This window comes from Drosophila kikkawai, chromosome X, assembly GCF_030179895.1.
Source record: "Drosophila kikkawai strain 14028-0561.14 chromosome X, DkikHiC1v2, whole genome shotgun sequence".
NCBI classification, from domain to species: Eukaryota; Metazoa; Arthropoda; class Insecta; order Diptera; family Drosophilidae; genus Drosophila; species Drosophila kikkawai.
In genome coordinates this window covers 10,084,963-10,108,464 of record NC_091733.1, presented here as the reverse complement: position 1 = coordinate 10,108,464, position 23,502 = coordinate 10,084,963, and the positions used below count along the sequence as shown (strand labels likewise).

Here is a 23,502-nt window from a genome sequence, read left to right as displayed (position 1 = left end):
AAATAAATTAATAAACCGATGGATATTTTAAGGAAAAGTATATATTATAATTTATTTTTTTAAGCTGTTTATTTTTAGAAATTGAAATTGAATAGAAACAAAAATAATAACTAAATAATTAAATAAATAAATTCATATTTTAAGGGAAATAATATATATTATAATTCATTTTAATAACCTAAGATAATAACTAAATAATTAAATAAATAAATTAATACTTTAAGGGAAATAACATTTATTAATTTAATTTATTAATAAATTGCTTTGTTGATAAACCTATTAAATAAAACCTTAGGTATTAAAAATATTTGACTTTAAAATTTAAAATCAAATAATGTTATATTATCGCTTTGAGATTAAAAAAATTGTTTAAATTTAGTTTATCAATTGTTTCTTATGTATTATTATTATTTACTATTTTATTATTTTAAACATGTTTACTATAATAATTTAAAAGATTTTACATTTTTAAATATCCTTAAAATATATTTTGTAGTATTATTTACTAATTTTACATGGAAATAAAATTAAAAATGGGTAGTCTAAATATCCTAAAAAAAAAATAAACCACCTCAATTTGTATTTAATATTTCTTAAATTTAAAACATTTCATATTTGAAGGGATAACAAATTAAAAAGTGTATCTAAAAAATGATTATTGAAACGCCGGAAGTGACGTAACGTGCGAGTGAGAGGCACTGAGAGAGAGAGAGAGAGCAAAAGAGACGGCACTAGACGCGCGCCGCAGATTTAACGCAACGCTGACTTTGAGGTTTGTGGCCAAAGTCTTTCGTTTTTTTTTTTGTCGTTTTATTTCATTTTTTCGTTTCCATTGCTGACCTCGTGCTGCATTTTCAACGGGGCTTTTCAGCGGGTGTGCGGAAAATTCCAGGGGGTTAGGGGGTAGCCAGGGAACTATTCAATTGTCAACTGCAACTGCAACTCTCAGGGTAGAGCGAGGAAGATCTGTTTGGTTAAAAGGTATGAAAAATAGATATTTGGTGTATTATGAATTAAAGGGGATATTACTTTACGTATCTCAACTTATCTCTTAATTATAAAACAATTAAAAACAAAATTAAATACATTTAGTATTTAAAAAATATAATAATTTTTCATAGTTCAAGTCATAATTGTAATATTTAATATTATAGGTATGTTTTGGATATTATTTCTATGTAAACTCCTCTTATAATTATAAAACATTTATAAATACAATGAAATGTAAACCTTGTAAAAATATATATTACTGAATAACAGTAATATCGATAATTGTAATCGATATATCGTATGTAATATTGAGATCAAAAAGAAATATGGTCACTTGATCGAGAAGAAGAGAATACGTTTATTTAAATAAATGCTAAATTTGTTATAGGAATACATTTCGTTTTATTTAATCATAATTTTAATGATTAATATCTAATATTATCAGATGTATCGTTATTTTTGTGCCATCTCTAGCCCAGCTAGATCTCCCCGCCTGGTTTCTTGGTGGAATTTCTCGTTTTATTGCCGTTTTCTTCTGGTTTTGGCGTAATTCGTGATGTAATTGAGGGGCGGAGAGGGCCACAACATCGTCGTCGTCGTCGTCCATTGAGAAAAGTGGCCAAATGTCACTTGGCTTTGACACATTGCCAATGAATTGCCAACTGCAGACAAAATCGCAATATGCCAAGGCAAATTCGCGGAATAAAGCCAATTAGGAAAATGTGGTTGAGTTTATGACTGGAGAATTCGCAGGGGAAAATTGTCCAGAAATTGTAATGAAATTTAATTAAAATTATCAAATAATTTCATAAATTAAAAGAATATTATTAAGAGGTGTTGTAAAGTTGGTAAGAAACATATTTTACAAAAATATAGGAAAAATAATAAATTAATCAAGAACCCAAAAAATCGGAAATAGATCATAACTAAGCCGAATTTCCACTCGAAAAGCTGTTCTGTGCTCATTTTTTTTAATTTAAAAATTTAAGATATTCAAATTTTTTCACAATATATATAGATCAACTTAGGTATTGATTCTAATCAAGATATGTTTAATATAACACAATTATAATTATTAATTTTTAAATTTTTTAATCAATAAATATTTCCTTAATGTTAGCTTCTTAAAGCTTTAAATATTTTGTATATTAAAAATATCAAAAAATCTCACTAAAAGCAAAACAAAAGCAAATGTTTCAGCAACATATTTGAGTCCAAAAACCAAACAAACTCAATCTCTCAGTCTGATGAGAGAAAAAAAAGGCAAGATACCGCCAAAAGGCACTCAAGAGAGCAAAGAGCGTGGGAGAACGAGAGAAAAAGCCGGCAAGTAAAAGCTTTACCGGCAAAATGCCCGAGAGAGCGGCGTTCTTTGGCATGTGACTCGGCAAACACAGAGACTGCGAGCCGGACAGAGCTTTTCTAGTTTCACAATTGGCGCCAAGCAAAAGTCTCAAAATATAAGAAAAAAAAAACAACAAAATTTTGCAGCTTGGGCAAGGGCAGTGTTTATTTATTTATTAATATTTAAACTAATATCTGTGCAATTTTGTAGCTAAAAATGACTGTACAAATTGCATTTGTTTGTGCAATTGCGTTTTGTTTTTTAAATTTGAATTGCTTTGTTCTTGGGAGCTTTTTGAGTTTCACAATTTTACGCTAAAATCTAGAATTCTCTTTTTGTATTGTTTTTAAAGCTTTTTGTATGAAGAATTAATTTAAATTGTTTATATTAAGCATTTTTAATGTGATTTTTAATATTAATGTCAATATTCAATGGAAATAAAAATGCACTGCCTTTGGAATTAAATAAATATTATTTTTAAAGAAATATTAGAAATATTTCTGTTTCCTTTTAGTCAGCAAAAAAATATTTATAAATAAACTAAGCAAATATTATTTCAAAATAAAAATAGAATAAAATCCTAAATAGGTAGGAAAAAAGATTTAAGAAATTTCGAAGGAACCAACTTTACACTTATCCTTCTTTAATTTTAATTTAAAATAAAAGTAATGTCTTATTATAGTTAAAATTAAAATTAAAATTTATAAACAATTCACTGGCATCAATATTTTTATAAATATTTTTATATCTAATGTTATTTTCTATTTATAATTAAAAAATATATAATTATTTGATGACGAATTCTTGTCATTTTTTTATTTCCATTAATTTACGAGCGGCATCTTTTATGCCACTATTTGTGTGTCTCAGTCTGAGTGTGTTGGTGCCTTAGGCGTGGGCGTCGTCTGCGAATTTCCCCGCCGCTTTTCCACCCGCCTTTCCATCCGCTTTTCCAGCCTTTTCCCTGTGTATGTATGTACGTGAGTGAAAGGAAAAGTGGCTGCCATACGGCGTTAACACCGTATTACCAACATAATGGCCCCCAAAAAAACCTAGAGAGAGAAAACCAACAACAAAACGAAAGAAAATGGGGAAAATCCAGAGGAGACTCGACCCAGACAAATTTAATTGCGCCGGCGACCCAAAAACAATAAAAAAGAAGAAAAAAACTAGGTAGATTTCTATTGATTTTCTGGCTTTGCAAATATTTATGTTAGAGACCGGATAAAGATAGAGATCTCCTCCCGAAAGAGGCGTCTTTTATGATAATTTATTGCATTAATTTTTGATTAAAACTGCCGACAGGCAATGACCAGTAACCTCTTTAGCCTCTAGTTGTCTGGCTTTTCCGCCTCTTAATTTATCTGTTATAATGATGCAACGAAGGAAGGATAAATTTTCTAAATTTTCATTTGGTGTTTTTTTTTTTATTTCAGAGACTATTTTGAACTTTATATATATTAAATATGTAATATTTATCTAAAAATATAATAAATATCTATTGATGCAAAATAAATGTTTTAAAAAGATATTAATAGCTTTGGAAAGACTTTTAAATTTATATATACATATATTTATAAAAAGACAAGATAAGGATAAATAAATTTGAAAGAAATTTATAGGTTTGGATATATTTTATTTTAATTTTTATATACATAAATTTATAAAAATATAAGATAAATATAATTTGAATAATATTTAAAAATTATTTTAATATTTTTCTTTACTCATTCTTCTCGTTGTTTTATTACAAAAATGATCAAAAGTTATTAATAAATTAATTGCATTTCAAAACTAACTGTGAGGTTTATTCATTAAACTTTTCATTTTTTAATATATAAAATAATTCATAATAGTATGGATATAACTAATAAATAATTAAATGATTAAAATCTAACATGTATTAACTATTTTTAAATTTTATTTAATTTTCAAACATTCCTTTAAAATATCCTTTTAACTCCTACATCCGTAACATCTTATATTATTTTTTAAATAGTAATAAAATAATAAATAAATTTAAAATTAATATTAAAATAATTCAATGATTAATATATACAATTAGTTATTTAATTTTTAAACATTTCTTTAAAATATTCATCTAAATCTTAGATGGTGTTTTAAATACAACTTGTACTATTTTTTAAATAGTAAAAAAACAAAACAAATAAATTCAAAAACTTGATTATGCTGAAAGCATATTTTTGTATCTTCCTAGAAGTATCTTAGATAAATGTATCTATCCCCTTTGTACCGTCACAGATACATATTCTCGCACTCACACGTGCTGCTGCTGCTGCTGCTGCTTGCTGCACGCCCAGTTGGCACTATAAAATGCGAATAATTAAGGTAGTACATATATATTTTTGAGTGGCGATTAATGCGAATTGCGAATAAAACACAGCTTAGAGACACGGAGAGGAGGCGACTGACTGGCCAGCGGGAGGAGCCGGAGAAGAGCCGTCGAGTACGAAATGTTGCCAGGGGAAGCTCCTCCTCATAATCAGCAGCATACATAAATTACACAGACAAATGCACACCAGACGGCGCACACTGCACACACATATTGTACATATGGCATATACTATATATGCTATATATAAATTCATTATCGTGCATTTGAAATCCGAGATTTCGCCGCATGCTTTTTTCGCTTTTTTCGCTGATTTACTTATTTTAATTTCGTTTCACTTCAACTTCCGTCCCCGAACTTTGTCGACTGCAGTTAAACTGTTTTTATATATTTATTTTATTTCATTTTTATTTCATTTAATATTTTGTAGCTCCTCTCGGTATGTGTATGCAGCCCCTCCATAAGTTATGCTCGTAAAAAAACTCAACTAAAGTTGGTCCAAAAAAAAGCGCCAATAACAAATGTTTGCACAGTATTATACATATCTGTCGCCGTTAAAACTGGCTTTATGACGTACAAATTTTGCACACAGATCTTACCCTTGGCCCTCAACTTGAGCTTAAGATTATGGATGCTATGGCTAATGGGATTGGAACGGGGATTATGTATGGGAGAAGGCAAGGTCCGGGATCAAAAAGTGGAAGAGCTTAAAGCGAATCCTACTAAAATGTAGGCAGGGTGTATAATATATCTTTCTATACGTTTAAAATAAATAAAAAAAATATTTAAAAATAGTACTAACAACATGAACACTGATTACATATATCCTAAACATTATAATAGATATATCTATAAATTTAAAAATTATGTAAAAATATTACCAACAACATAAATACTTAATATAATGTGTGCTAATTGTCATAGTCTTAGTAATGGTCACCTTATACCCTAATATGCCACTCTGCAAGGCCTTAGATAGTAAACTCTTGTTGAGTGATAGTCGCAAAATGATAGTCGTAAAAAAACAAAATTATAATACCAACTCTTCAGATAAGATTACAGATCTAGTGAGATAGGGTTTTTTCTTAGATATAGAACTAATAAAGAGCGATGAGTAAGTGGGTAAATAATAGAGTAGCTAGTTAGAAAAGTCCCACTAGGAACTGGTTTTCTAGGGCTAATCACTAGGGAAATGTTTTAGAACTGAATTCCATTTCAAAGAGCTCATATCTCATATCTGGATCTAGTTTAATATTACTTATCTTCAGTTAAAGATGCAATGATAAATTGAAAAGAGAACTTGAATATTTATATTCTGTGGGGTTTATATTTATATAAATTTTTATTTAAAAAAAATATTTAAAAAAATGTTAAAAAACAGACCCCTAAGTAGCCTTAAACTAAATGGTCTAAACTGCTTATTATCCGATTTTTCAGTGGTAGATACATCATTAGAAGCTAATATAATATTTACCCCAAAATAAAAAGAGTTAAAAAAATGTATATTAAGATATGTATGTATATATGTTACTCAAGATACCTTTATAATATATATTTTTTTTATTGGTTAATGAATTATTTCACATTTCCGGTAGCTCCGATTTCGCACGAATCCTGGTCTTATCTGCTTATGGCGCCCCCTGAGTCCATTGAGACGATGTCTAAAATCAAAAGTACTATATACGTTTTTACATATATTTTGCATTATGGCGCCCTGTTCCTGAGTAACCTGATAACATTTGGCACAATATACTACCGACACCGACTGCCGCCGATCTGCATGATCTCATTTCTCGGGGAGGCAGTAAAAATAAAACATTGCCATATCTGAACCATTACCGAGTTCCCATAACTCGAGCTAAGAATATACATATATGTAAATGTGGTAAAATACTTGATTCTGGGAAGCAACTATCTTTAACGTTTGGTATAAACAAATCGTGTTTAAATCGGCCTGCTATCGATTGACGATAACGATCGATTTGATACACTCTGTGCGATTTTTGTTTACGTTGCTATTGCTGTTCCTATTATTATTATTATTACTATGTCTTGGCCGCCGCCTCTTTGTTTATATTTTGGTTTCGGTTTCTGTTTTTGCCTCTGCCTTTGCAATTCTATTTCTATTTGCAGGCGTTTGTTTTGCATTCTTACGTAATTTCATTTCGCCTTCTACTTGGCAGTTGTTGTCGCCCTGCACTTTGTCACCTTGTCTGTCTCCGTCTCTCTCTTTGTCTGTTCATTTATTTATGTTATGTTATTATTATTTTGTTTTTTATTATTTAGAAATGGTTTTTGTTTTGCTTTTTTCTGTGTGCATTTGGCAAATTAGCTTCGCCGCTGTAAAATGTCAACACACATGAGCTGCAGTTATCGTACATTTCTGTTTGTTTTTCTTGCCACCCATTGATTTCAGTGTATTTTGGGCAAACGAAAAACTTTAAATAATATAATATAAATGTAAATTTAAATAAAGAATATATTGAATGCCTTAAAACATGCCATTTGAGTGTAAAGAAAATGTATATAAAATTTAGAAATTCGAAAAACTTTTTTAAAAAGGGTATTCTCTTTAGGGATATACTTTTATTTTAATGTTTTTTTTTCTTTTAATTTTTATAATAATTACCCAAGCTTTGTTAGTATTGCACAATTAATTCCAAAAATAATATTAAATGTTTTTAAAATCAAGGGTATCCAGTATTCGCATCAATTTCACCCGCTTACCTTCCTCCAATTCGTAGTTTTCCACGGGTATACAATACCCTAAACTATGTTAGGGTATCTCCTTACGGACAACGGCTCATTACTGTGCAAGATTCCCCATTTTTTTTGTTTTGTTTTTCCTGTCGTGGTCGGCGCTTAATCAGCACTCAAAATGTGGGAACCACAGTGGAGCCTTCCCCAACGCCTCGGACCTAGCCCTGCACTGCAGTCCCCCCTCCATGGTCTCCTCTCCTCTCCAAAAACAAATTCTGCGCAAAAAACGACGACAACACGTTGCCCGCCCATTTCCCACAGAGAAGCGCAACAGTTGACACCGCAAGGCACCTTTTATGGGGTGCTTTTCATCACCCCTGGATGCACCACCCCTTTGGGGGAGACACTGGAAGAAAGTAGGGTGGGAAAAATATGATAAATTTGAAATGTATAAATATAAATGAATACAAAGAGACAGGGGAGCATTTTCTAAATTATTAAAAAATACTGGAAAATTCATTTTCTTTGTTAAAATTTTTTTTTAAATAAAGAACATGACTTATAAATATATTAGATATAGGAAAACCCTTCAGTGTTGTGTAATTATTGTAAAAAATAAATAATATAAAATTAAGTAATAGAAAAGAACATTTTCTAGATCAGTGCAAAATATTAAGGATAATTTCTTCACTGCCCTTAAATTGTTTTTAGATATACAATAAGTATAGTTTACAATAATAAGGGATATAAGATACCTTAAGTTATTGTGTAAATAAATTGTATTTATTATTTAATTAACATTATAATTAATATATATACATATACCATGCCAAAGAAGCCTGATATTTAAGAACGTTCTATAAAATATTATACAAATTATGTATATTTCAAATTATTTGTATATTATTTTAGTAAATACTCACTATTTTCTCACGGTGTATCCCAGTGATAAGGTCCCTGGGAGAGGAGAACAGCCACTCTCTCTCTCTCTCTCTTTGACGCTCGGCCGCCTTGGCATCTGTTAATTAGCCATGCACGTGGCTTTTATGGAGCTTTGGCTTGGCGCCTGCTCTCATTCTGGCCTGGCCCGGGCTTTTAGTTGCACCCCCCCACCCCCTACCCCCACCCCTTTAACCCCTGACAGCCTGACAGAATGCAGTCTCCGTTGCAGTCGCAGTTTACAGCTACGACGATAAGCTGCAAGTGCCAGGTACGGGGCGCCTAATAATCGCATTTTCCTTCTATTTTCCCTCTATTTCTCTGCTATTTTCTCTATTTTTCTCTCTTTTTGTATTATTTAGCTCTCGTATTTGCAACCCATATGCAAATGCGAGTGCGAGTGCACATGGAAAATGCGAAATGGCGCTATATGCATATGCATGTGCATAATATGCTCGCCTAATCGCATGCAAATGCGGCGGCAACGTTCGCCTGGGGCAGCCTTTCAGGCAATAATATGCATCTGTAATGGTGCACTGTAATTAATACGGGTTTTAGGTTTCTAAAAAATATTTTTTTTATAAATTTTATAAATTTAATTTAGGTCATTTCGAGTACTCATCTTAACTAGTATATTTCTCTGCAATCGAATGTACTTGATCTTTCATTGTTTTTTTTTTGTAATGTTTGAAAACTTTTTCTGCTTGCAATTATAATTTAAATTTAACAATATGTTCTAAAAACTTATAATAATATTTTAGGAATTTATATTTAAGCAAGTATGCATTATATTTACTAATTTCAAGGTACAATGTTCTTTAGACTTGAAGTCAAGATTTTCAAAATGTAAAGTCCTCTAAAATACTTAACTCAAATTTAATAATATTTATTATTTTAATAATGAACTTTAATAGTTTAAATAAAAATTTTTAATATTTCCGTAATTTCATTAAATTTTTAAGAACTTTTGTATGTATAAATATATATTTATATTTCTAGAAATACCCATACACAAACACAGGATTTTAATTTATTAAATTTTGCATTATTTGGCATTATCTAAAAATATTTTTACTTTGTTTTTAATTTGAAATATTGTGCCTGAAATATTCACCGATAAGTTTGGCTTAATAGGAAAAAGGCGACATTTTTTCCCCTTGAGACCATTCCCCAATGAATTGTCCCTCAAAGCTACATATATCTGCAATAAATGTCAAATAAATCCAAAAATTTCAAGATTATTGCTGAAAATAAAAACAAGAAAAAATCCCTACCCAACGAATATATTTCAGATAAACGAAATAATCCATAATATTGCCCAGGGAATAAATATCTGAAAACAAATGGAAAAATTCAAGTATTTCCGCAATATTACGTTTTCTTCTGCATTTTTTTTTACGGAAAGCAATTTTGCAATTGCTAATTGCTGAGAGGCCTTTGTCGCTGTTTGCTGTAACTCTTTTATCTCTAGGCCAGCTACAACACAAACATTAGCATTAACAAAGTCAAGTTCATAATTTCAATTTTCAAGGTTTTTGGTAAACACATTTTTCGCAACGAAACAAAAACAGAAAACAGAGAATGACAACAAAAACAATGTAAACATTGCCTAGAAATAGAGCGCAAAAAAAAGTGTGCAAAAAGCGAAAAAAGGGAAGAAGAAATGGAAAGAGTATTGGGGATCGAGCAGAAAGGGTGAGGAGAAAGCCAGTGCCGAGCTGTGTTTGTGTTTTATTTCGACTTCTCTTTTCTTCTTATTTTCTTTTTTTTTCGCCGGCTCACCATTCTCCACTCGTTTGTTTTGCTTTGGCCTTTTGTTTACGAGTGTTTTTTTTTTTATGGCACCTCACACAGTGACTCCTCGATAACGGGGAACACGGTGGAGCCAGTCGATTAAAAAGTAATTACTGAATATCTAATCAATTGACAGATCTATCAGTCTGATCAATTAATATGATTGATTTATTTCTTAAAAAAAGATTATAAATACAAAATGATGTATACAAATCGATATTTTGGATCGATAATTAAAAAAATATCCCAACAATTACAGAATTTAATTTTCTTAAAATAAATTATAAATACCAAATTATGGATAAAAATCGGAATGCATTATAAACTTATCGATATTTTGGATTGATAATTGGACTGTGCTATTTTGGTATTTATTTTAATTTAAATATCAACAAAAAAGGTTTTTAAATATTATTTTTAGATATTTTTAGTGAAAAATATCCCATGAAAGTTATGCTATTTATTAAGCATAATTATTATAATTATAATTAATTATTAAAAGTGCTGGGATATATTTCTATATATAATCTATTTTTAAATTTTAAATATTTTATAGAAGGATAGGACTTCTCTTTTTATTATCAAAGCCAAAAATTTAGTTGTAAAACTATGTAATTATAAATTTAAAAAAAAATGCAAATAAATGTAATATCATTTATCGGTTCTCTGTTCGATATTTCACGATATTTCTCATGTCATGATATTTCCATGTCCTATAAAATAATTGCCAACTAATAAATGATACTTCCATCGGGTGGGTTCCGTGTACAATGCCAGTCACGTTATTAGCATTACAATATAGTAAGTAAGGCGTGATATTATTGTTGCATTTATTTATACCCATATCACCGATGAGCGATCGTTCGCTGGTGATTTCCCCCGCCGGGGAGTTTCGTAGAAACCACTTTCCACCGATAGCCCTGGCGCCTGTCTTGCGATAATTCTCCGAGCTGCGAGCTCCAAGCTTCAGGTGTAAATAGAAGGGGCAGAACCAGGTTTACTCACTGCATTCCGGGAATAGAATAAAAGTCACACACTTATAGGAAAAGCTCTTTGAACTCTAGACATGTGAATATGCAAAAGTTCTATTTGATCGGGTCTAAAGATAGCTTTATCGGTAAATATACATATATGTATATCGAAATTCCTCGTAAAAACAGAATGAGTAGTGAGTGCACTCTGAATGAAATAAAGTGTAAATATTTACATTCAGGCGATGCTTAAAAAATATTTGCACGTCTTTTGGGAAAACAGGGAATTGCCACTGTTCTGTTCTTACCCTTCGATTTTATTTATTTCCCTCAAAAGAGGGAGTGCAGAGTGTTGTTTATGTGAAAAAGGACTAGGAAGTGACGCAAGACACGTGTTTAGATTGATTAATAAATCAACAGTTGACCACATTGTGGAGATTACTTAACAGAGTTTCAAGGGAATTAGGTTCTTATAATTATAGGTAGTTCTTTATTTTTATTTTCACACACACCAGAATTTTGTAAAACTATTACACATTAATGCCGATAAGAAGTAGAGATTGCAGATCCCCGATATCCTTCTATCGATCTCCCTACTTACTATCGATATACATATGTCTCTACTTATTCATAATAGATTGCTTACACTTAGGCTACATTATTTATTTTATAAATGTGAATATTAGATATAGAATTACTTGCTTATTTAAATATATAATCCAGCAGTTATTATAAACAAATTTCGCTTTAAATACACTTTAAATAATCAATAAGCCTCATGTTCCTTCCGCTTTGATTTCTGTTTGTTTGTTTTCTTCTATATTCTTTTTTTGTTTTTATATATTTTCTATATTTTTTTTTGCTTTCATATTCATTTGGTTTCAGTTTCAAACAGACCTCGCTGACAGCTGCAAAATGCTAAATGCCAATGCCAATGCTAGTGTCAGCGAGGTCAAGTGAGATTCCGTTCCGATCCCGATCCTCTTCTCCCATGGAAGTCGGCAACAAGTTGAGGTGTCAAATCACTTCCCCAATCTGATCCCGATCCCGAAACCGAATCGAAATATCAGGCAGCAGCAGGAGGAGCCTGGGGGGTCAAGCATGTCTGCACTCTTCACCTCGCACACACGTTGCTGCAATTAATTTTAATTGGGCTAATGACTAAGTCTTGGCTTCTTTTCCTCATTCTTATTCATTTTGTTGATTTTTTCCTTTTCTTTTTTGCAAAGTCTTCGCTTATCAAAATTAGGTCAAACTTGATGTAGGCACTTTTTGTTGATTAGTTACCGGTAGAAACAAAAAACAAAAAACGAAAAAAAAGTGTCCACAATTTATGGCCAGCATTTGTTGTTGCTGCAATGCCGCCTCCCCTGACGGTGTTGTGTGTTGCCATTGCCTGTTTCAGGGCTAGGGGAGGCTGAAGGAGGGGAGGCTGAAGGGGCTCCGACTCTTGAGTGATAAGAGTTCTTATCACAAAGACGCTACAACGACAAAAAACGAAACAAATCAGTTCTCCTTGAGCGCTGTTCGAGTGGTTGCCGTGTGCTCACCTCTACACAGAGCGAAAAACTTAATTTTACTATACAAATTTATAAGGATATTTAATTATTAACTAAAATATATTAAACAGAAAATTGTTTAAATTTAAAAAGTATTTTTTCTATAAAATAATACAACAAAACAAAAACACACAAGGCACTTAAAAATTCACAAGTGGAAAGTCATCAGAATCTTGATGGAAAATATTATAAAATAATTTTAATAAGTATATTTGTAATTAAATTATATTTTGTATTTTATGTTATATTATACTATTACTATTTTCCTTCAGTGTATGCCCAAACCTCTGCCCAGCATTTTTTGCGAATTTTTCTTTAGTTTCCTTTAGGTTTTTTTTTTTTTTTTTTGGTTCCTTAACATTGAATTCATGATAGTTTCTGTGTGCAGATAAAATATTTTTGCAATGCGCCTGCTAATTGAGATAAGAGGGCCCCGGGGCCCGGTATTATTTATAGGCTATACACCAGTCACATGCCCCGGAATAATGAATTTTGATTGGTGATCATTTTCCGGGCCTATAAATCTCGATCTGAAGTCGGGGAGTTTGTTCTTCTTGCACTAAATGAACCAAATATTCCCTGAAATATCAAGAAATTACTATTTAATAATACAAATTTTGTTTTGAGAGAAGTAAAATAAAATAATTAACAATCCTAAAACATGATTGATGGCTAAACAATTAATCTAGACTAGTTTCTTGTGAAATATTTTGTGAGCATTTGGCTTATAGAAGTTTATAAATCATAATTAAAGTATAGAAGCCAAGTCATAATTTAAAACGTGATCTTGACAGGACTTTCAAATGTCTTAAGATATTTAAAGTAAACTAAAATACATATTTTGCGTATTATAAAAACATTTATTGTTGGTTTTGAAAATAAATTAATAGAAAAAAATAGGTATTCAATATAAAAAAAATTGTATATTTATTTTAATCTTAAAAAATAAACTGTAAATTAAATAAAATAAGCCAGATTATAGAGATATAACTATGAGAATTGACTTAGTTATGTTTTTAATGTAAAAAATGTATTGAAAATAGAAGAATATTACCCTTGGATTTATATTTAGGGAATAATGAATAATCTTACAATTCTAAAGTATTTATAACTTAAAGAATGTTAATAATAAATAATAAAAAATCTATAATAAATCATTGAGTTATAGTAAATGCTCAATATAGATATATATTTACCTTTAAACAATATATTTAATTATATTTAAAAGCATTCTCCTTCTATTTTTATTAACTATCTATAAATTGTATCTTAAGTTTATCTTCAAGAATATGTCATAGGTTAATCTTTTAAAATCTTAAAAGACTTATTCAAACCAATATACACACTTTAGAAGTTCTTTAACTTTGGGATCATATTCGGGGAATTCTCTTAGGGGGCACCCCTCTCTCCAGTGCGATAAATTCCCATATTATCTCGATTCCCACGCACTAGTAGTTGGAGTACCACATAGACCATACATATATATCGTCTCATATCCGGCAGTCAGCTGGCAATCTGCAAAAGTTTACTATATTAACGGCTTCGGCTGATACGGTTGCCAGGCCAACTATTTGTCTGAAGTACTCTATAAATATATATATAGATACATGTGTACTGTGAACTGCGAACTGCGTACTGGGGTACCACTATCCCCTCCGAATAAAGGTTCTTATCTGGCCACACGCTTCTCGAAAGTCTTGCGACTTTAAACTGGACACAAATGGTTGAATCATACCACAAAATAATTATGAAATTCTTGCCAAAATGGTCAAATTGTCCTTATACTTAGCTATATATGTATATATCAGAATATATATATATACAATGTTAATCGCGTGCCTGGAGTGCTTGACGCGTCGCTACTTGGCTGCCTGTCAAATTATCAGCTGTTTCCCATTAATTACATGCGCCATATTATCGCTCTCAATATACGGAATCGAAATTTCCTAATTTGCTCGTTACTCATACGCACCGTTGCCGTGCCAAAAAAAAAATAGTCAAAGGAGGAGGCGAAAGGGTTGGAGGGAAACTTGCTGCTGCTGCTGCTGCTGCTACTGATTAGGGTACGCACAAAAAATCTACGCAAATAGAATTTATAAAACTAATCTCGAGTATGCCATGGGGATGCGATGTGGGAGCTTGCGTAAATATTTCAAAGGCCTTCAACGGCTGATAAGCCGGGACGGGCAGCTGATTATAATATAATTATAATTCTGGTCTTGGCAACCGCACTCACGCACAAGATGGGCCAGCGTCATCGCTATCAGCCGTCTATCACCGGGGCTCGGGGCTCCTCGCCCTCGTCTACGTCTCTGTTCTGTTCTCTCACCCTCTGTCAGGCTTTTTTGTACCTCCGCCTTTTTTGTGGACGCCCCTGATAACGGGGGAGGGAAAGTAAATCATTCCACCGATCTTGGCTGCTGGAGTTATCTATGAGAGAGAGAGAGGGGGAAGATATGGTAGGAGTAGGTACCTGGTAGTTTCTTTCCTAAAATTCATTTAGTTCTAGGATATTTTATTTATTTTTACATTTTATTCTATATTATATATTGTTTTTCTTAACAAATAAAATTTCACTACATTCATATATATTATTAATTCTTTTGTTTGTAAAACTTCTTCGAGTTTCAAAGATTGCCTTCGCATCGACGCTTAAGATTCCCAACGGGTTCTAGCTTAGATTGAAGATAAATAACCAAAAAAATTAGCAATAGTTAACAAGTGGTCTGATGATCATATAAAAAATTTATAAATATTCCTTTATTTCAGTAATTTCATTATGCTTACAATATAATTTGGAAACTAATCTTGCGTATGAAAGGTATTTTACAAGTCATTGTCTTCTTCAAAGATTATAACTGGCTAGTCATTACAAAAACTTATTTAAAAGCTTCTTATCAAAGCCACTATAAACTAACTGTAAACTAATTAATTAAGGAAATAAATAGCATGCAACTTGCCTTTTTTTCGTTAAGTAACTTAAAGAAGAATAATTATCTTATCAGTGAATTTTATTTAAGTAACAGCATACATTTACTTATATATGTTTGTAATATTTTAAGAGTTGTGTATAAAAATGCCAAAAACAATATATTTTTTGTATTAAATTAAGTAGTTCTTCCCTTTTCGGTCTAAGTTTAATAAATAAAATTAAATTAGAATACAAAATATATCAACAAAATTGCAGATAAAATAAGATACTATACGATTTTAAGTTATTAACCCTAAATAAATACTATATTTGTTTATATATAATTCTAATATTTATTTGTTTCTTTTCCTTTATATAATTTCTTTGAATAATTTACACTTTCTGAAGAAACTTTTTGTTCCAGCCTTAAGTGATGTATCATGCTTAATCTTAAAAAAAAAAAAAAAACTTAAACCCGAAACCAATTTATTTTTGGGAGACTTCTTGTTGGAGTTAACGAGTGAATTTCCGAGTGAATAATTTTCGGCAAAGTGATAAGTGATAAGCCATTTGGCGCCACTTTAAGTGGACTTGTGGACAGTTTCGCTTTCGAGATTGCCGATTACAACATTCGAGATTCCAGAATTCGCCTTGAAATCGCCACTCGAGGGGCAATCCATTCGCGGTTATGGCTAATTGGCTTGCCAAAACCACCACTTCCCACTCCAATTTCCATTCTGATTTCGATTTCGATTTCGATTTTGATTCCTATTCCGGTGGTAATGGGATCGTGACCTCTGGGCCCTCGGCGAACATGTGTTTCCGCGGTATCTGTCACTGCTCTAATGCATGGCATAAATCCCATTTGGTTCCTAATTGAAATCATCATCGGTTTTTTGGTCGGTTTTTGGGCTCTATATACCCTGAACAAAGGGTATTTTGAGTTTTTTTTAAGGGAGTGTGTAGAGTAGAATTTCAATATATCGATATTGTTTTGATATATTTAACACAAAAGTTGATTTACAAACTGATATTTTCAAATTAAACCTTTCTTAGAGCGCTATTTTGTTGAATATAATGGAAGAATGTAAAAAGAAAAAAGAGAGAAATAAATTTATAAATAATATATTTTTGATATTTATCGATAATATCGATAAAATCGATTAACCTTAAATGCTATATCTTAAAATTACTTTTGATCATCATTTCAGACTTTTGTTTTCAGTATCAACAGACGTGACAATGTAAATATATTTTCTTATTTCTTATTTTAATTTTAGAGCTTTTTTTTTTAATTTATAAAACTCAATATAAGCCTGAAAGACAGAGTGTATATGTTTTCGGCATTTTTCTAATTTCTAATTTCGGACAAAATTGAATTGCCGCAATCGAATGTCGAACGGATCGAAGCGAATCGAGTGGATCGCTATTCCATAATGCGATAATGGGCTCAGTCGAGTCCGAGTCACAAGTGCTATATGGATGATGATAAGGGATTCCGTCTGACTGTCTGTGTATATACAAACATACATACATATATATATATATATAAATATATATAGATGTGGCATAGCACCTTCCGATCTCCGGTCATGTTTAGGTTTATAGAGTCACTGAAACGGGGTATCAATGAATCCTTTCTACAAATAGTTTTTATTATTCATTCATAATAAATATAAATATATATGCAATGGAGCACCTGTATATATTTTTCACATTTCGAAATAATTTTAAAAATTATTGTGACTTAATTTCCAAGCTAAAGATATCTCTGAAAAAATCTGTAAGATTAAGAATCAATATTATATTTCAATTCTTCTAATTATCTTGATCAAATTAAGACCTAAACTATTTCCAAATTAATGTTATTTATTTTAAAAGGTAAAGACTTAATAATAATACTATTATTTTATAATATTTATTGATATTTTTTGTAAGGCTTAAAATCAATAATATATTTTATTAGCTAGACTTCTTGGCTTTATTTTCCATTTTTCCATGTCCTTTAATGATAATTTCAGACCCAACTGATTTCCAGGGTATCAGCGAGTCTTTTGAGCCTTGTCTCCTAAAGGGAGGGACATCTGTTTCCAGCTCTCGTTTCGCAATCGGCGACCGGCCTTATCAGCGGCGTTACGAGTCATTTGCATACACCACTCATCGCTTGTGTTGCTAATGCCAAACTCCTTTGCCGATCGTTGTTGTTCAGCAAATTACAGCAAATTGCTATTGCCGGCGATTCGCGATTATGGCTGTTCGTTTGGCGACATTGCTCATACGCCCCATTTGCCGGCGAATACGATACCGTTAAGCGCTTTTCGCACAACACACAGACACACACAGCCACCCACTCGTCCGTCTGACACAGATTTGGACTTGGTCACCTCATCATCAACGGGATCAATTTCGATCTGACGCACAAAAAGTCGACATACCGTACTATATCCTAAGACAAGAAGGCGGAAAAGCGAAGCGACCAAAAGTAAAAGTCAAAGAGAAGCAGATGGAGAGGGAGAAGGAGAAGGAGAACGCGTGTGACCCAGTTTAATTTCTATAATCGCCCAGCACATACGTATATACACACTTATTTAGAGCCCATAAATAAGATTACTGATTACCACCGGGCCCAGTCGCTAGAACAGTAAAAAAGTAGAAATAAGAAAATAAAATAAATATCATATATGTATATGTGTACCTATGTCTGCCTATGAAACATAATAGCTCTGTGTGTATGCTACCTATACCCTATATAGTACACAGTATCGCAAGTCGGGACCCCCGAGAAAAGATAAGTGATTTACGCCGCCTTTATTGGGGTATACTTAGTGGCATGGACAGGGAAATTGTGACAAGGGAAAGTGTTATATGAAGGGGAAAAATCAAATATAAAACGTATTTGATATGAATAATATTTTTCATTCATTCATTTAATTATTATTGAAATTCTTCTAAATTCCTTACAAATTCCACAACTTGATCAAATCATTCTAAAGTCCATATGGAAGTTATGCAAGAACCCTGAACGACTTGCAACTGGAAAAATCAGAATTCGCTATGCTAAACCGCCTCGAAGGTTGAGGTAATTAAGTGACGTTTGCCGGATGAATGAAGCGAATGACTACGAATATCAATATGAATGCAAATGAATGCCGCCGGATCGTGTACCCGTTACGCAAATGATTGCAATATCAGCATATGAAATGCTATTCAATACAATACCCTTAATATTTCTATTTAAGCCCAAACTAAACTTGTAAACATTCTTCATTTTTAGGTAAGTAATTATTCAACTAATTTATTCGCCGGGAAAGCACACACACACACTCCCCTTAATAGATAGCCCATTATAAATGGGTATTGTATACACCTTCTCTGTGCGGGTACTCATCTATGCCTTTGTTAGGCTGTTCGTTATTCGAATAACCAAACTGAATAGTGATTGCGAAACGGCAAAACTGCAGTGGCGAAAGTTACGCGAAAGGCGCCGTCTTGATAAATTTGCATTATGCAAATGATGCGTAAAGTCCACTGATATCTAGAAATCGCAGGAGAGTCCCTTAACCCGGAACCCCTGAACCTTTGGGGACTTGTCGCTACCCCTAACACCCGCTGGCTGCCATTAGGCAAACATTAACAACAATTGCATAATTTTTAAGCTCCTTTTTGAATATTTCTAAAACTCTGGACGTTGCTAACCCTAATGCTCATTATGGATACCCTTTGGTGAAAAGTAGTTTAGGGTTTATACAAATTTGAAATTTTTTAATTAAAATGTATTCATTTGTAGTTTTTATCTAAGAGTTAAATGTCAATTAAGATAAAATATTTATTCCTTTGGGTAATTAATAATAATTAAAAAATAATAATAATTATATTTTAGTCCCTAGTCCCTCAGTTTTAAAGCTATCTGAATGAAACTTTGCATATAGTCTTCTATATACTCTCACTGCTATATATGTCGGAACGGGCCGGATCAGACGACTATATCATATAGCTGTCATACAAATGTTCGATATATTTTTAGAAAACAAATTATAACTTTTCCGTTTTTCAACATTTTTGCACCATTTTTCAGATATGATCATTTTATATTATTTTAGAATTTTGGTAAAAATTTTATAAAAACCGGACGACTATATGATATAGCTGCCATTGGAACGATCGGGAAATTATTAGGAAAAAAATTATTGCTACGTTGTTTTTCAACGTATTCATATATCTACTTTAAGATATACGTTTTTTTTATTATTATAGAATTTTGGTAAAAATTTTATGAAAATCGGACAACTATATCATATAGCTGCCATAGAAGCGATCGGTAAATGTATAAAATATGTAAAGCTGGGAATGTAAAACTGAAACTGTCAAACTGTAAACATAATAAGTATAGGTAAAATTTAATGAAACTCTGTTTTGTGAGTGTTTTCAGCATTTAAATCTATAATATAAACATCGAAACCAATCTGCAAGGGTATACAAACTTCGGCGTGCCGAAGTTAGCTTTCTTTCTTGTTAATTATTTATTATTTTATTTTAATTAAAAAACTTATTTTAAACTTAACAATTCAAGAAATTTGGTAACAAATTCATTTTTGACGGATTTTAAATATATGTACATAATTTTTTTTAAAATATTATAAAATAATAACCAGAGAACCAAGCCCGTCGTTTTAATTTTTTCTGGGTTTTTTTTTTAGCTTTCTTTTAATGTTTATTTTTGCCGTTAAATGCAAAATGCGCGGCAAATGCAACCCGCTGCCCGCAGCTGGCGCGACGTTGATGTCTCTGCTGGCGCTACGCTTCGCTTTTTTGTAATTTTTGTTTTGTAATTGTAATATGGTAAAGGTCTCGCACGTGTAATTGTTGCCAACACACTCTCACACCCATACTGGTGCACCCGCACACCCACATACTGCACACACAGACTGCGCCGGCAGTGAAAACTATTTTAAATGCTTTAGCTTACAATGTTGTCGGTCGGAAACTGCGTAAAACATTTTTAATCGCACATGCCAGTGGCTCGTGCTGGCCTTTTCCGCGGAGGCGGAGAGTGGGGGTGGGGGTGGGGGTGGGGGTGGGGGAGCTGATGTCGGCTGCATTGATGGGTTGCCACTGTTTACATCACACAGACATCAATGGCAGCAACGCGTGTGCAAATATTTTGGCGCAATTCAGACATGTGCGATTTTCATATTTTGGATATTTATAGGAAATTTTTAGACAGATTCTTCTTTTGCTATATTATTAAATGTTAATTTATTTATATCATTTAGTTGTTAAAAATTAATTTTGATTTATTTAAGCTTGAAATAAATATGGAATTAGAAGGGGACTTTAATACAATAATTCGAAATTCTACAAATATCGCTCAACAAATAACCATTATTTTATAAGCGATATTTTTTCGCTAAAAATTATAATAGTCATTTTTAAACAGTTAATATAATATTATAATTATTAATGGCAAGCAAAATATATTAAAGTCAATAGAATATCATTCATCATTTTTGTTTTTTACCAACCAACAAAATGGTAATTTTAATTATATTTCTAAAAGATTTAGAATTTAATTTAAATTCTAATAAAATGTAATAAAATAACGCTTTTAGTCTTCATATATTTGTTTGAATATTTATTTAAAATAAAGAAAATAATAAAAACATAAAAACCAAACATGGAACTCTCCCCTCTCCTGAATATAACAATTTAAATTTAAATTGATTGAGTCCCCAACGATTTCTGTTCACTTCAAAGCCAAAACGACTTGTGGATTATGCAGAAAGTATATATATACAATATACTCATACCGTAAAACCCTTTGCATCCTCTCATTTCAACATTTTTGGCTGTGCTGGGCGGATGGTATCATCATCATTTTTTATATTTTCGCCAACTGTCATTAGCTTCCTTCGGCCGTGTTATTTATCTGGCAAGAAGACCCAAACTCTCAGATGCATAATTGCGTATTATCAGCGTTTTACATTGACATTCTGTGCATTTTTAATGACTTCTTTGCTGCCGCTGAGACTGAGCCTCGGTCTGGGTCTGAAAATAAAGAAATCGACTGTCTGAGCGACTGTCTGATGCATCCAGACATGCCGAGACTCCTAATACAGAGAGAGAAAAACGAAGAAGGCTTAAGTATACATCATTGACATTTGACAGGCAGACAGACGAAGAGTCTTTGTTTTTTATTATTATTCTTTTCTGTTTTAGACTGTTTTGCTTTTGCCACCAAACACCCCCATTGCCTTAATTTTATGCAGCGTCAAGAGGCAGCAAATTTGTATTTTCTCAATTTGGTATTTCCTTTTTTTTTATTTCTTTTTATTTTTCTGGCAAACCCAACTCAAATCGGTCATTGTTGAATATATTCTCTGCAGTTTTGACAGACAGTTTTTGGCGTTTTAAGTAGGGGAAATGCGTTGCCAAAAGGAATTTAAATTGTACTGGAAATAATATTGCAAATAAATATAAAGAAAATATAAAGAAAACATATAGAAAACATATCCAAAAATATATAGAAAATATCTACAAAATACCTTGAACATTTTTTAACCCTAAACTCTTCTTTAAATAAATCTTGAACTTGATTTCCTTGAAATCCCCAGCTTCCAATCAATAAACTCAAGAATATAGTTCGACTTGGCTTTTCCTGGAATTTGGCACTTTTAACTTCCGCCTCACTTCCCAGAATCTCTGGGTCTGGGGCACTTGTAGCATTTTAGCTATATGTTGCCATGGGAATAAGCATATATTTGAATGGAGATCGGTTGGGATGCTGTGTGGTTCCGACAAAGGCCATAAATAATCCAAATAATAGCGAGAAGATGTGTCACATCCTTGAGCAAAAGCCGACAAAGCGAAATAAATCAAATCAAATGCGAAAATAATGGGCCAAAGATGTTATTTTTGTTTAATATACATATATTATGTGATAGAAGCCACTCGGCCATTGTGTAACTAGAGCTAACCACTTTGTCGGACTTGAGTTCATTACTAAGTTCATGATTAATTGAAACAGATTCGGTAGAGATTGGCTTGTAATGCAGTTAATTCTTGAATAGTTGAATTCAAGAAGTTTGTCTGCTTTTAGTTTACTGAAATAAATAGAAATAAAACTTATTTCCTTAAGCAAAACATTCCAGTTCAAGCACATTAATTAAATCAATGAGAACAGAACATCAAAGAGGCATTCCGTGAGTCCCACTCAAGTTAATCTTGTCCACTGAAGCTTAATTTATATTCTGGCACAACATTTTATGAGCTTCTCTATGGATTTGGGTACCAGGAACCAGAGGGAATTTTCTCATAAACTAAAACTAGCCATCTATATTTTAAAATATAATATTGTAGGAGCATAGTAGGAACAGTAAGTACATTGTAACCTGTAGTGTGGCATAAGTGTAAGCAATCAATTACAAATAAGGGTCTATTCACACCAGGCTGCGTTATTGCGTTAACTTTAAGTAGACGCATATATCGATAGTAAGCAAGGGAGATCGATATCGATAGAATAATATCGGTGATCTGCGATCTCTACTTCTGGTCGACAATAAGTTTTGAAAATTCTCATGAGTAAAGATAAACATAAGAACTAAAATATAAAAGGCTTATAATTTAAGCCTTTGAGTTTGTTTTTTGAACTTCAAAAGTATCTAGGAAACTCTACTATATTTTAATTAATATTATTATTGTATTATTTATATTTATCGATTATGGAAACACACTTTTTGGCCCCCAGACAAGTGTGTCTTTTAACATTATATACCATATATTTTCAGCTCACCTTATTAATTTCTGTTTCGGCCAAACCCATTCTCCTAGCGACAAGTTTGTCCATCGAATGAGGCAATCTGTATGTTATATATGAATCACGATGGATCAGATCGTATCGCATAGGTATAGCCTAGTGGGGTATGGCGATCTGGAAAGCTGTC

The 23,502-nt window shown here is 32.0% G+C and overlaps 1 long non-coding RNA gene across 1 annotated transcript; it reads right to left on the bottom strand.

The window, feature by feature from the left end:
• Positions 1-603: 603 nt before the first annotated feature.
• Positions 604-8,501, bottom strand: LOC138929123 (uncharacterized). Its single transcript, XR_011445562.1, has 3 exons — positions 8,312-8,501; positions 7,416-7,794; positions 604-966 (listed from the first exon to the last, which is right to left on the bottom strand). It is a non-coding gene; the product is annotated as an uncharacterized lncRNA (long non-coding RNA).
• Between the last annotated feature and the right edge of the window lie 15,001 nt (positions 8,502-23,502).